At 42.6% G+C, this 16,232-nt stretch overlaps 1 long non-coding RNA gene across 1 annotated transcript; it reads right to left on the bottom strand.

The window, feature by feature from the left end:
* Positions 1–10,252: 10,252 nt before the first annotated feature.
* Positions 10,253–14,937, bottom strand: LOC146524093 (uncharacterized). The gene is made up of 2 exons (XR_014869615.1): positions 14,469–14,937; positions 10,253–13,490 (listed from the first exon to the last, which is right to left on the bottom strand). It is a non-coding gene; the product is annotated as an uncharacterized LOC146524093 (long non-coding RNA).
* Between the last annotated feature and the right edge of the window lie 1,295 nt (positions 14,938–16,232).

Raw genomic sequence — 16,232 nt, 5'->3', positions numbered from 1 at the left:
AGTAAATGAGAGCAACAATATTGCTGTGTGAGACTCAGTGATTTCATTTTTATTTTTTAAAGATGCAACAAACGGAGTGGGTACAGGCCCTATAAAAGACAGGTCAGATGTGCCCCTGTGGGTATTTTGTTTTGTGTGCTTATGTTGGTCCTTGGCCTGCATGTGCTTACAAACACCGTAGGGGAGCTTTTGCTTTCTTTATGTTTTTGCTGAACCTGCCTGTTCAATAAAACAGCTGGCATCAAACTCCGCTCTTCTCTTGTGATTCTGGTTCTCTGAAATTAACGGAACTCTGAGAACTGAAATCCATAATTTTTCAACCCAGAGATTTTTAGCAAAAAATGTGAGATGCGACACCACAACCTGCTATGTCACTGATCAGTGCTAAAGGGCACTGGGGTCTGTTGTCTCTCAGATACCTTGTGTGAATCTAAGCGATCCCAGCAGGATGTTTGACTATAGGCTGAAAAAAACTTGATTAAGCTCCAAGAAGCAAGAAAAGAAAGGGTATTGTCAGCATCAGTGCTTTCCACTTGTCTTTTATTTACTGAACATGATGTATGATTGCTCATAGGCATGACTGACTTAGATACATAGCGAAAGCATTGTTAATGATATTTGTTACACTTGTGTATTTTTCATTAATGATGAAGTCCAATCCTGCTTAGTACGGTTCTCATACACTTTTCGTTTAAATAAGTTTAATTAGATATGCTTCCCTCAATCTCACACCTTCAATTTAGCACATGTCCATGGTCGTTTTAGATGCACAGACCTGAAGTAAAAGGGAACCTCTCAAACTAGTGTCATGAAGTCAATCCAGCAGAAGACTCATTCAGCCATGCTTGTTTGTGGCATGATCCTTCACTGATTACATGCTGCATGTAATAAGTGTTTTCCTGAGTTACAGAACCCTAAAAGCAAAATAACTGTTCCAGGCTGCTGCATCTACTTGATGCAGAATTAACATGTCTCTGAACAACGAATTCTCACTGTGAATGTGCTTGAAGGTGTGTCCACCTTTAAAAGAACAGTCAAGTCAGGCATATATGTATAGTAGTCATGTATACCATAGCATCACATAAAGTATGAAAGTTAGGCAATTAAAAAAAAGTATCTCACATTGCCCTTTAATCCAGCTGTTCACCCAGCATCCTGTGCCAGGGGAGGTGACAGCATCTGACATTGTTACACACAGACTTACTAATTCTCACTACTAATTCTGGTAAGCTACAATTGACACAACCAAGTGTTATTAGACTTTTTATATGTAGTTTTATGAAATCTGCATTTATCGTAAACCAGAAGTTTCCGTGTTTCAGTAGTTTGTTTCAGTGTCCCCTGCTCTGGCTCCTGGAAGACAATTCACTATGTTCGCCAATGTTGTTCCTCACTAGGTGTGTCACAGAGCGGGGAAAACTGATTTGAAATGTGAAAGGTTGGTACCAGGGTTAGGGTTACACTTCCTCCTCTCATGAGCCAGCTGGCCTGGTTTTCCAGCTGCTTAGGACAATCTGTTGGGGTTGCTAATGCTAACCTAGCAGTTGTTACCATTACTTCCACTGGGGCCTGGAGAGCTACAGGATTTACAAGGGTGCATTGCAAGGCCTTTCATCTTCATTGAGTAACAAACAGTCTACATTTATTGCAAGTGCCATTATTACTAAAAGGAGGCTGAGGAATAGTTAAACAGACTTTGCAGAAGGTACAAATAAAGACGCTATACTGCAATACAAGCTAGTAATCACAGTAACCCAAGAGCAAGCAGAAAGTAAACATTTGAGTCCAGAGCTATAAACTAATATAATACTGACCAGTTGGTTATGAAAGTGGACAGAAACATTCAGGTCTCCAGCATGAAGCACCAGAAGAGTAACGTGCATCAAGTATTCTGTGTTTGAATAATGAATTGTGCTATAAAGTAAATGTATTTACAAATTCATTTTTAATACTTTTATTTATTTAGATGATAATAATAAATAAACAGAAAATGAAAAGAGCAATTATAAAAACCCCTTTTTAAATTTTCAAATTCCAAGGTAACAGATTTTCAAAGCTCTTTGAATTTCATAAATAGTTAAACTGATTCAAAAATCAAAGATTTTTTTGACATTCAAAATACAAATTCCACTCCTCAAATCCATTTCCTCACTACATTTCCCTTTCCTGTTAGATAATTAATTAGTTCTTATATTAGCAAATGTATTCGCTTTGGTATTAACTACGGGATTTGCTATAGGATTAGCTAACAGATTGGCTATCCTGTTTAGCATTTCCATGAGTCTTTTGGTCTGTGGAGAGAAAAATACAAATTAGCCATGCTGTTCAATGTAAGGAGCTCTGCAGCGAAATAAAGAGTTGAACCTCTGAGTGTACTTAAACTATAAGAACCAGCATTTATATGCAGTGTATTAGAGCAATGGCTTCAACCTGCAGCCTATAAAATCATGATTAAAATGCTGTCTGTAAACAAAGTCCTGTGTTTTGATGCAAATCATATAATAATCTCAAGTACAGTCCAAGGCATGGTCAAATGAAATAAAATATATATGCAATCTAAAGTAAGGCATAAAAAATGTATGTTTCCTCTGTCTTCTTGGAGGCTTTCTGACATTAATAGAGTTAGGGTTTTATCTCCTGGATGAGGTGTGTGTCCATGTTTATGACTTTTTGTTCATATACATTTTTATTGGCTTGTGAAAAAGGTATTGCTTCTATGTAAAATTGGACAGCTGCTGTCAGCTACAAAGTTTGCTGTGATCCGGTGCTTTCATGAAGGACTCAAAATCAGAATACTTTAATAATCGCTAAGGAAATTATGTGAGTTACAGTTGCTCCAAGACAATAACAGTAACAGACTAAACTAATTACATAATACAGTATATTACAAAGTTTACAAATATAAGAAATAGCACTGTGTGTGCCTCACAGCAAGAAGGTCCTGAGTTCAATTCCACCATCAGGCCGGGGTCTTTCTGTGTGGAGTTTGCATGTTCTCCCCGTGTTTACTCCGGCTTCCTCCCACAGTCCAAAGACATACACTTTGTTGGGATAGGTTAATTAAAAAATATAAATTGCCCATAGGTGTGAATGCGGGAGTGAATGATAATGGTCGTCTGTCCCTGTGTGTTGGCCCTGCGACAGACTGGCGACCTGTCCAGTGTGTACCCCGCCTCTCGCCCTATGACTGCTGGGATAGGCTCCAGCGCCCCCCATGACCCTGAAAAGGATAAGCGGAAGCGAATGGATGGATGGATGGACTAATATATGGCACTGATCCATGATGGCGCCGGTGTGTCACTCCCAAGCTTGTTTCTCTTTCTAATGTTTCTGACCTGTGTCATTCATGAAACAAAGTCTCTGCTGAGCTTTGATAGCCAGACACTACTGGACCCCTCTGGTCCATAACTTTGTGTTGTTTGGTGCTGGTGGGCAGCAACCCTTGGCCCCAATTGCATCGGAAATCCCAGGTTACCCATAATGGGTTCTCACGCTACCTTCCCGGCAAAAGCGTCATCGGTGCCGTGGTAAACAAAGCAGTAGGCTGAGGAAGCCGAAGTTTTCAATAAGGATTTTTTCTGCTGTTCTCCGACCAGCACATGGATTGTTCCCAAGATTGTGTATGCGATCTCCTCCGTGCTGTCCGTCCGGTACAGTACAGAATTGCTACATCGATCGCTAGCAGTGTGACTCTGAAGAAGATAACCATCGCACACAAAGTTGGACTTCTGATTCATTGATTCATTAATGATTCATTGATATTGAATTTTCTGGCAGCTGTTCTATTCCCATGTTCTGGACCTGAAAACAGGGTTTGATCTTTGGTTTCATTCTATAATACAGGACTTAGCTTTCTGTGAAGGTTTGAACTTTGAGAGTGTTTAAACAAGAGAGAAAAGTATAAAGTGTGTAGTGAGAGGTTTTACAGCCTTAAAACATCTATAATTGTAAAAAATAAAGCTGGCTACTTCGTGGATTTCACCTATCACGGGTTATTTTTAGAACATAACTCCTGCGATAAATGAGGGACCACTGTATACAAATACTGAGAAATATAAAATTTCTCTCTTTTGCTCTGAGGCACGGGGGAAAAAATATCGCAAAAGTCGATGAACATCATCTACAGATATATTCGGTAAATGCCCAAGACGTCTTGAATATGTAAATCGCCACTTGATTCATCCATTTAATTGACTTGCTTTGGAAAACCCGACCATAAAAAAGGAGCGAATATCACACCAGAAACGAAGCGCTATACGGGAGTTCCCCCACCCACATGCAAGGTGCACATAGTCTTTATCATACAGTTACATTGTAACCTTGGTTCTCTCCACTCCATTACATATGTATGTGGTATGGTGCAACCAGCCAGTTGTCCAGGTAATTCAAGACTCTGAGGCCCTGCAGAGTCTTGAGAGCTAGGGCCACGTCTATGCACCTGATGAAGGTCCGGGGTGCCAGGGAGATGCCAACTCGAACCCGAATTTGAGGAACTGCCAGTGCCCCTGCCAGATAGGGATCTTGAAGTAGGCATCCTTCAGATCAATAGTGGCAAACCAATCCCCCATATTGATGGCCTGACGCACCCTGGGGGCCGTCAGCATCTTGCATCTTAGGGGCCGATGATAATAATTGAGGCCCCTGAGGTCCAGAAGGGGATGGAGACCCCCGTCGCGCTTGGGTACCAGGAAGTAGCGGGGGGGAAAAACCCATTTAGTGGTTACAAGTGTCTACTTCCCGTATGGCACCCTTTGCCAGTAGCATCGCTAGATCTTCCCGCTGCACCAGGGCCTGCTCTGGGTCGCCCACTGAGGTAAAGGTCGGGATGGTCGTCTCAGGGGGTCTGCAGCAAAACTTCACGACCTTGGGTCATGGTGGAAAGCACCCAAGGGTCCGCCCCCAGAGCCAACTAGGCCACCCTGTGCTGTGCAGACAGGGAAGGGGCCTGGCTCCAAGAGATGTCAGGAGGGAGGGGGACGGCTGGAGGACAGCTGAGCCTTAGCACCACGTACTCCCCGCCTCCCCTGTGTGCGGCCGCTGCATTTACAAGAGGCCTCCAGCTGGGGCTGGAGATCTCCAAGCGGAAGCCTCGGGGGCAGGTTGAGGCACAGAAGCTCTGGGCCTCCCCACTCTGGCCTGAGCAGCACAGCGATTTTCTGTAGCTTGCTGCAGGAGCTGGGCAGAACATGGCTGTAGGGTGAACCGGCAGCCTCATCAGGCGGTTCTGGTTGCCCGCCCGGAGCTGGGACTGTGACAGCCAGAGGTAGCGGCATGTCACCCAAAATGAGGCTAAGGAGCAGCCAGTAGCTATAGCTTGCTCCTTCATGAGCGAGGCAAGGTGCAAGGAAGCAGCCAGCAGCTCCACTGGGTCCCCAGAGCTCACCTGAAACTGACAAGCCAGTTGCTGCAAGTGGAGCAACAAAATGGCCGTCGAGTTGGATAGACAAGCCTGAGTGGCCCTGGCTCTGTGCAGCTTGGCCAACAGATAGTCCATCACCCTCAGGTCCCTGTTAAGACATGCAGCCCTCTCCAGGAAGGAGCCCGAGGTGCGACCAGTGGTGCAGATGGAGGGGGTCACGGGCAATCTGCTCCTGGCCATGCATGGCAGCAAACTATGCAGGCAGGGGACCATCGATGCAGAGCACCATTGGCCTCAAACTCCCTGCATACATGTCCTGAAAATCTGGAAGCAGTGGCAGTGGCAACAGCAGGGGCTGCGGCAGAGTGACATCATTAAACGTTGAGGTTGCTGTGGCAGGAACCTCAGGGAGGGCCCGCTCCAGTACTCCAGGAAACACTGTGGGAAGGGCCTAGCAAATCAGCAGGCAGGGGAGGGCCTGCATGCTCTGCCTCCACTTCAGTGGAAAACACTGACTCTCAGGTAAGCTAACACAGTGTGTTAGGTCTTTGTTTCTTTTTTTTCTTTTCTTTTTTTACTGGTGTGTGGAGCGCTTAGAAAGTTAGGCAACTTAACTGCTGAGCGAATGAGTGGGGCCCCACTGGCTGCGTAAACCTGCGAACCACGGGCAATATGCCAGACAAGAACCCAGTTAAGTAGGATGGAGAACTCTCACTTACCACAGCGAGGTCCGACTGGCATGTAAGCCGGCAGACACGGGCAATACGCCAGGGGAACACAGCCTACAAGAGCCACTCGAGCACAGCAGCTTTGATTGCCTTAGTTTTTAAAGGGATAGGGGCTCGGGGATAGGCAGCGTCCAGGGAGGCTGCCGAGACAGGCTCCCACGAGCGGACACCACTGCCACACACACACGTAGGTACCACTAGTCAACCACAAACACAAACCAGTGGAGATCAAACAATCACCGTACATAAAAAATATGTAACGGAGTGTAGAGATAGTCTCGATATGATAGAGAACCTGGTGAGTCTCGTATGTTTGCAAATCGGATTGTGATTCACAGTCTGGCTGAGTATAAAACCAGTCAGGATATGATATTTTGTTAGAAATGTGATTGTAGAAGCTGCTAATGATTTCTTAGCTGTGTTAGCCCAGTAGAAAGTATGCGCTGCCTGGGCTAATGCACCTGTATGTGAGGTTTTAGCTAATACACGATATGAGACACTTTTCATGCTTCATTTTATTTGCACTGAAATGTTTTTTTGTTATTGAAATATTTTTATTGACGAATAAGAATTGTATAGATGAGTGATATGTGAAGACAAAAGATAACACTTAGAGAAATTTGATTTTACTTTTATTTAATTTTGTACCAATGGGATACAGGAACGATGAGTTGGTAGAAATATGTGCTTTATTTTACAAGTGAAGTGATTGCACTGCGCATTTGTGTGCAAGCTGCAATCTGCTGCGAAGGACTGAGCGGTGTCATCTAAGGACTGGACGCCACTCGAGATGTCTACAAAGGACGCTCCCAATCCGAAGGAACAGGATTCACGTTTTTACTGGGCTCTCAGAGCGCCTTATGTTGAAACCTTATTTTTTGGGTCAGGCTTGATACCACCTAACATAAACTGACACATCAGAAGGAAAAACTGTGAACTAAAGACAATCCAAATAATGTTGAAATACTTACCAAATAGAGAACATGTACTCCACTGGTATGGACAGTGTACCTGGTACATTTGTGGACACTTAAAGGGACGGTATTGAACATTTTGAAGGGCGAATTATTGAGTCGAGCTAAATGTTTGAAAGGATTTAAATGTTTTTGGTTCATGCCTACATTTTTTGGGCAATTTAAATGTTTCAAATTTTAATACACTCATTTTACATTTTTTTCCTTTAAGTCGTCAGTGTCTCATTTTGAGTGGGTTTTTCCTGAAGCTGAGTTTCCACTGCCTGTCTCCTTATGATCCTAATTGAACCGAACAGAGTAGATTTCAGATACTTTTATTTGACCTTAGATGACAGATTACTGTGGATTTGATTATTTCTGACTACTCAATTAAAAAGGGTGACAAAAGCAAATAATTTATTTTTATAATCGAATTATTAGCCACAGTGTCGGCTCAACTATTGGTGATTATAGGACTAAACTGTTGGTACTAATTCAAAATATACTTATATATAAGTGAGAAAGCTCTTGGGTGTGACCCACAACAATGCCAGAATAAATAAAGTATAATATATGGTCAATCTGTCTATTCTGACACTGTGGCGAGAGGGGTTTTCACCCATAAATGCTCCTGTGCAGTCCTCCAAGATCCTAACTGAGCATTACTGGAAGCAGATGATGTATACCGAATGCTGACTGGCTGATAAGATGGTCGAATTAAGGAAGGAGAGTAAAAGCCAAATTCACTGGAAACGGGAGAACCGCGAAACAGCAAATTTTAGACAGCAGATGTCTGTGCTTTGTTACATCTTTTATGCTTTTTATACCATTCATGTTGCAGAAAGCACAGATATTTGCTCCAGTGGGCACTTTTCATTGTTTTTAATACATATTTTGAATATTATAATTTTGCTCTTCTCCATGGACTACCAACAGCACAAGCAAAAAGGTCCCACATACCAGTTGTACCACATTCTTTGTACACTGGCTCCATCTAGCAACAGTTCTCTGCAGGAATACAGGCAGCAGATAGCAAACATGTTACCTCTGCTGGAATATAAATTCCACTTAAGCCAACACAAAGATACTCTTTCTACCTATGTAGTGTAGCTCTCTGACTCTTTCTCTCTGAACCCTCTGGAGGGGTCAGATGAATGTTGCCAAGCAGATGATAGTGAGATGACAGATCAGAAGTTTGAAGGAGGTTTGGAGAGTTAAGAGGTTCAGTGGGAGGACAGCACTTTGGCTAATTGGTTATATTCCCATGGGATTTGGGAGGAGGGGAGGCTGCAGGGAAGAGACATGACATCATAATGTCCAGGGAGAGGTAAAGAAAGAGGGAGAAAAAGGGAAGGGTGGAGGTCAGAGGGTTAACAAGAACACTATCTGCATGATGTCAAAAACTATTTATCATCAAGGATCCTGCTCCAGGCTCTGGCACTTCTATCTGGCTTATTCATCCCCCTTTAAATTTAATCACTCGCCCTGAGATTAGGCTTTGTGGGGTTAGGGGAGGGAAAGGGGTAGGGTTGGGTTGCAGCACCTCCCAGCCTGCTGTAGAGCCTTGCCAACAGATAACAATCTGTTGATGATTGTGGGGGCACCAAATCTTCTAAATCTTGCCTAGCTTGGGTTTGGAATGGCCGTTTGCATCCACTGAGCTCGCCGCGACGTCTCGGCGTACATTTGCCTTTTTCAGGCTTGAACTCATGTGTTTTGGCAGTGTAGTGAGGTCTTGTCCTGCTCTACCGCTGTTTAAATATCCATGCGTTTTAAATGACAAGTTTTAGCTTTTAACAAAAGAACAGCAGCTCTGACACTACAGCATCATTCATCATATTTGGTAAGCAGGCTTTTACTGCCATCTGCTGGAGGAATGGAAGAAGGCGACAGGGATGCAATGCACAGGCCATTCCTGCTCCCATCTTTTGCACCTCTATCTCCCACCTGGTGTCAGCAAGAAGTCACCTGACTTAGTCACCTGATCCCCTTTGATCTCTCCTTTTACCCTGAGGTCAGGGTTTCAGGGATTAGGGGAGGGGGAAGGGTTAGGTATGTTAGAAAGTGTTATTTAGTTTATTTCGAATGAATTCAGGTGCACTTTCCCAGGACTAAGGGGGGAAATTATGTTCTATTCCTTTTTCATAAACATCTCCCACCAAACCAATCAATATTAAAAAAAATGATCTAAAACTTTGACAATGAAGCTGAAATTATATTAAAAAAAACAAAATAAACTTGCTTAAATCTGAAATCATAATAACTATAAAATAATACAAATTTAAGAATCATTATCAAGGTGCATTTATTCATAACAGAGATGTTTTGTTTTAGGTGTTGGATGTTTTGCATTTTTTAATTAAAGTTTTTCCTTTATATAAGCAAATTCAACACACACACACAAATTAGTAAATTATAAAGTTAATAACGTGAACTATATACAACATCCAATATGAATGTATTTTTTGAAAACAAAAAACATTTTTTTTCTCTGTGATAAAAAATGACCACAAAATGTTTTACATCATACAGAAAATTTAACAAATTTTGGTGGGTTTTTTGTACAACATTATAGTTTCTTTCTATTCTTCATTTTCACACTTTCTCCAAAAATGCAAACTGTGAGGCCCAATTTGTCCATCAACACCAAAAAATACCAAATATACACAAAAGAAACAAGAAGAAAAAAAGAAGGGGCAAGAAGGAAAAGCCACAGTTATTCCCAATCTTTCGATAGGGAGTTTAAAAATCATATTAACATTTACTTTAAATTGATAGGTATATTAAGATATACCTATCAATTTAAGAACAATCAACCATTACACAATCTGTTCAAACCATTGTGTTCATATGTGCCAAGCTTTCCCATCCAAATTCTCCCACAACATCTGCTGCCCTGTGGACCAGCCCAGATTGGTCTCCGGGTCCACAACAATGATTACACAATTCAAAAAGTATGGGCCAAATGATAGCTCGATCCGTGCAATCAGACATCAGACTGGCTTAAACTTTTGTTAACATCATTTTGCCTTCTGATCCCTTTTCAAAAACACTGTGGTATCCAATTAAATGACCTCCAAATGTCTAGTTTCAGATTTCAGCTTAATCGAAACATGGTGAGAGTTCATAAACTCTCTAAACCGATCCTCACCATTACCCCAAGCCCATGTATTTTCATCCAAAAATCTCAAAGAGCACCTGCATAACACAGAGCATATCTTTGTCCCATGGCCATCTCCTCCACCTGGAAACAATATCTGTTATCGCACCAAAAAGATATTTCTGGCACAACTTCACCTGATTCCAAGGTGCATGGAGAGGATGAAATAATTCACAAAGCAGGAACTCCAGCAACACTTGAGGGAAGATGAACAACTTTAATAATTGAAGTTGTTTCGGCTTGTGGCCTTCATCAGGGTCATGATGGTCAGATGACCCTGATGAAGGCCACAAGCCATGATGTTTAATTTTACATTACTTTTAATTTTTTTTCTGTATTTTAATATTATCACACACAAGTGAGTATTAACCTGTGTTGCATTTTGCCTTTGTTTATGCTGATACTGTACTATGTTTACCATTTAGAAGCTAATGTAGTTCATAGTTGGAGCGGTATAGGTCACCCTCATTTCATATGCTAATTTATGCTTTAGCTTATCCTGGTTTAGCTCTAGTTGACACATGTACGGTCGCTCTATGTCATTTCTGTCATATCAGAGCTTCTCTGTATGTTGTATCTGGTGCTTGTGATTGTTTACTTTATAATACGGAGTTTGTAGCGGACAATTTGTTATGAGGATCGTTAAATGACGATCGTAGTTCGACCGAAAGTATCACGTTCCCGCTTGCTCTTCACAATAAGAGCATTGCGACGGAGTTGTAATAGGGAAGCTTTTATTTTGTGCAACTACCGGGAGTACTGTCGATAACTTAACCTCGCAGCAATGCCGTTCACTTGCACAGTTTAGGTAGAAGTTTTGCTACATTGCTCTGATCTTTATATGGTTATACTATATTGTATTATGTCTATATCTGAATATGTCACTTATCTATTCACCTTATTTATCATTTATTTGTATTGTGTATTTCGTTTGTAGAAAACCACACACACACACAACTGTTTTTACAGCCACAGGAATTGAGTTGTGACAATAAAGTGCCTCAAACCGAACCTCAAGCTCCTTTTTCCATACTCTGGGACATTTTGGCCTTAGGCGGTGTTCTGGCCGACACACCGGGGTAACTGTAGTGCTAAAGACTGAATCAGTGCCACAATCGTGCCTATCCCTGATATCTCCACTACGCAGAGGGAAACAAAAGTCCCTTTATGAGCACTATATCCTGTTGTGTATTTGTCTAGTTTGCTTGATCTATGACTTCATTATTGAGGGGAAAGTCGTCCTGCTATTCAAAACTGGGATTCAGCAGGAACAACAACTTTGCAGACATTGTAAACTCTCAACAAACATGCAGCATGAGCAGCAAAACAATAGTCCACTTTACCTTTGCTGGTGGTTTTATAAAGAAAATCATTACCTTCTGAAGGACTGGCTGCAGGGCAGGGCCCTGGTAAACCGATTGGGTGCAGGGTGAACTCTTCTTGCACACGATCAAACATGCCTTGACATCTGTTCGACTAATAGTTTCCTTGTGTTAATCATGAGGGTAAACAGACAGTCTAGCTGCTGCCTCTGAGCCCTGTACCATGGAGTGAGGTCAGCATATCCATCATGTCTTTCCGTTACCTGAATTCACCGACCCTAACACTGGGACCAGGATAAACAGCTTCACACGAAGCTGAGTTATGAACAAATGATTATTTATGATTATAACGAAACAGCTATTAAACGACTGCTTTAATGTTTGCATGCTGGGGTGAGAAGGGCCACAACAAGACTGAGTTATTCTAGTCATAAAGGACATTGTTGTCACTGTTTTGGTTTGTGCGTGAAATAACTTCATGCAGCTTTAACTACAGCTACATGCGGCTGCAACTGTAAACATAACTGAAGCTGGTTAGGACGCTGTAATGCACACCTGTGTGGTGGTGTGTGCAGCGTGTCTCCATCAGAGGAGACAAGAGCAACAGCAGCAGTATGCTGTCGGCCAATCAGACGCTAGTTAGAGTCCAACTCTCTCAGCTGTTTCTCAGACATGCTCAGTAAACTCTCTCAGGTCAAATGCACAAACTCGTTATCTGTACTTCGCCTTCCCCCTGCAGAGGAAACTACGCCACCAGAGAACTCTCTCCATGTACTTTGTAAGTATTCTGTCCTTCCTCTCATCTCACTCGTGAGCCTGTAGTAAACGCTGGGGGGGCGGGGTTTAACCTTGGGACCGATCCCATCTCTCAGTGTTCTGGTGTGTCTCGTGTGTGTCTCCAGCCCATGAACGTCCAGCAGGATTCATTCGAGGAGCACTTGGAGTCTCCTGACCTGCCTGAGCCACTCTACGAGGTCGGCTGCAGGTCCTGAAGTCTCTGGAGACCAGCTTCCTGTCCAGCAGCATCGCAGAGACCCAGGAAGTGCCAGACCACCCCCCCACTCAGTTTGGTTCCCGTGGAGACCAGAACTTTGGATCAGTGATCATCCTGGAAGTGGTCCGGATGGCGAGAGGCTCCGTGGAGACTCTGGAGCAGAGCAGCAGCAGCAGGGAGGAGCTGGCGGAGGCGGTGGAGATGCAGGCTCTCCCGACTCAGACGCCATCGGCCAGCCCGCGGTGAGAAAGAGGCCGACCCTGCAGGGAGTCTGCACGCCATCGAAGGAACTGCTTGGTGCTGCATCAGTAACCTTCTCTAACCTGTCAGTTCAAATACTAGATGAAGCTCACACAGGTAAAGCAGGAAGGTGTCACGTGACTCAGTAACAGGTAACCCGCAGCGCTGTTCCTGCGGATGTGTTTAAATAAAGTTAGAAGAGACTAAGTGACAGGGAACCAGCTTCAGTGATGACTGATTACACATCAGATTACACAAACGATGTCATCATAGAAATTCAGCGCTGTGAAGATTAAATTGAAGTAAACAAGCTGCAACATGTGGAACAAATCAAACTGTGAACACAGTTGGTCACATCTAAACGCAGGCACCTCATTGGTCCGTTCTACAAGTCTGCGTGTAAAGTGACTGATGAGACGCCTCAGTCTTAAACTGGCGGTCTACAGCTGTGTCTGAATTCAGGGGAAGGATGTGACCTGTTCCTGGCCCGTTTCTTTTACAACTGTAATAGATTACAGGAAGTCTCTGGCAGCGTGCTGAATCTGCCCGAGCAACATCAGACATGGGTGGATGGGGTGCTGCAACTGAGACCTGCGGTTTGTCTTTTCTGGTCGGCGAGTGGAGAATCACACAGGGTGGTCTGCAAAGAGCTTTAGGATGCTTCCTCCCACTGTCCACTGCATCGTCCATCCACAGGGTTTGCAGGGCTGGCTTGGTCGACGGCTGCCACACCACTAAGATGTTTTTCAGAAATATGCAAGCAGGAGATGGTGGATGCTGTATTATTAGTATAATACTTGTAACTCAGTAGCAAACGACAGTTTGATAAAGTGCTATGTAAAAAAAAAGAAACCAAAAGATTGGATTCTATAAGTTTCAAAGATATTTAGTTTATATATTTTATATAACACAGTACATGTGTAAGAATGACCGATGTTGTGCCAAAAACTGATTTCCGGTTTTTGCCCAAACCTGATTTTTCATATTTAAACTGCTATAAATAACGTGTTGGTCTATAATACGAGAACCATATGTCAAATGTTTCCCTCATTAATGATATCAAGTCACTTTGAGCCACCAGCAACATTCCTGTAACAAGGTAGAAGCTGCAATCAGTGTTTGGCAGTGACTTTTATATATTGTTTATTTATCCAGTTCAAAAACAATCATGTTGACATTACAAATTTATTTTTTAAGAGTAATCTACGGTGGCCCTGAGAGGCCAAAAGCGCTGCAAAAAGAAAAACACTTGCAAAAACAAAAAGCGCTGCAAAAAGAAAAACACTTGCAAAAACAAAAAGCGCTGCAAAAAGAAAAACACTTGCAAAAACAAAAACACTTGCAAAAACAAAAAAGCCATAGTTTTTGTTGACCGCTGCACAACATGTTTCGTCTTGTTACATTAGAGCCTGTGACGTTGTAAGAGTCCAAATCTTGAGATGACATTACTCTGTAAACACTTTAATAAACAAGCAAACAATACTTGAACAACAGGTAATTATTGTATGTATAAAACCCCTTTGTAAACCATGTTCACCGAAGTCTATTTACCAACATTTACATAAAGATATTACACATATTACACACAGGAACATTGAAAATCAGTTTTGGCAGGCGAACACATTTCTGCCACAACACCGGCAATAATTAAATTATCCGTGTAATTAGCTGAGTAAGTCCTAAATGCCTGTAGGTAAAGGAAATTATTTTACCTGGATATGTTTGTCTCTGATGAGCCTAAGGTACAAAACGTGCGGGCGACGACGATAAGGTTTTTCTAGCTCCTCGAGAATTAAAAATGTACAAAAAACTGAACGACATTTCTGGGTCCATGTTAAAGTTTTCGCGCTGTGGCGCTAGCGACCGGAAAACACGCAAGTAAGGGCGGAGTTGAAGGCTAGAAGGTCCACAGCCCATCTGTTGTATGCTGATTGTTCAATAAAGATTCTATGGAGGAAAAAAAAGGGGGGGGGGGGCTGTCCACAGTCGCTCACTTCCTGACTACCTGTCCGGAGAAGGACACTACCTGCCTACATGACGTAGGTAGGTAGCGTCCTTCGGAGCATCCTTCCCCTGAATTCGGACACAGCATGGAAGTCGTGTGAGTTAGTTTGGCGCCTCCTGCTGGGACAGTGTAACCTGTTCTTCCTGTCGCTCTGTCAGCGCTAATGCTGCATTTCCTGTGAGGACTTCATAATAAAAGTCATGTGATGATCCAGCTGTTAAATGATTTAACAGCCGGCGTTCATAGTACTGCAAACGTAGGAGTACTGCAGTACTTCCATCAGTTATCACTTTGTATTAGTTTGGAAGCTGTATGAACATTTCTATAAACGTGTTATTCATATAAAGACACTTGTAAACATATCTGCAGTAACACACACTTGTGTATCTGTGTTTCCCAGTAGTGTTTCCCAGTAGCCACAGTGTTCCAGTAAAGCTGCTGGTGAGGACAGACTGGCCTCACTGGTTTGTGTTCTGAAACCTCCGTGTGCTCATGGTCCTGTACAGATTTGTGATGTGTTATTAAACTGCTGGTTTGCTGCAAACTGATTGGTTCAGAGCTGTCACACCTTAGCCAGTATTTCATCTTATTTTGAAAAGCTTCCTCTTGATGGTTTGGCAGGATGTGATGTAGAGAGCGAGCAGCAGGTGGCAGTAGTGATGTGCGATACCACTGATTTCCTTTCCGATCAGATACCAAGTAAAATTCAGGGTGGTATCGACTTTGTGAAAGGCTGATCATTGATGGATTCCCTCTTGTACTCAACTTTTTCAGCAAGACACCTGAGGAACTGGTTGTATTTCTGTGTATCTGCCCTTAGTAAGGCTAGTCCTACAACCAACCAACATGTGCTTGAGTGTTGCTGGGACTGTACACAGGAGCCAGGATGGGTCCTTTCCAAACCACAGCTGCAGATTTATGGGGGAAGGCAGCACATCGTATGTGGCTCATGTGATGAGACATCGCCTATTAGACTCCATTCTGAAGCTTTTTTTGCACTGAAAACATCCGGATGAACAAAATCAACCTTTTTGGGAAGATGAAAAGTATTTTTCTCAGTCATAAAACAAAAAACATCAAACACTATTGTTTATGCGCATGTTGATCATTCATTTTGTGGATCACAAAACTAACTAAATGATTGCTGGTAAGATAGTGGAATGGCAGGTTTTCACTTTTTATGTCAAGGCCACTAAAGCAATTTGGACTCAAATGCAGGACTCTTAATTTAAAAGATCAAAAGGTTTATTTACAGCATAAGCAAAGATGAAGACTTCAAACACAATGTCAGTGTTAATAAAAGCCTCAGTTCCAGAAAGGCAGGCTATTCCACAGATGCAATTACTCCACAGAGTCTTTCTCATCAGACTCAAGTTTTCAGCTCCTACCTTAAGTACTGGTAGTGGAGTCAAGGGTGGGAACTGAGAATAAGTCATGTAAAATAAATATTTGACCTAAAACCAGCCAAAAT

The sequence above is a fragment of the Neolamprologus multifasciatus genome, chromosome 2 (assembly GCF_963576455.1).
Source record: "Neolamprologus multifasciatus chromosome 2, fNeoMul1.2, whole genome shotgun sequence".
NCBI lineage: Eukaryota > Metazoa > Chordata > Actinopteri > Cichliformes > Cichlidae > Neolamprologus > Neolamprologus multifasciatus.
The sequence above is the reverse complement of the archived record's forward strand: the minus strand, read 5'-3'. Positions and strand labels throughout refer to the sequence as shown.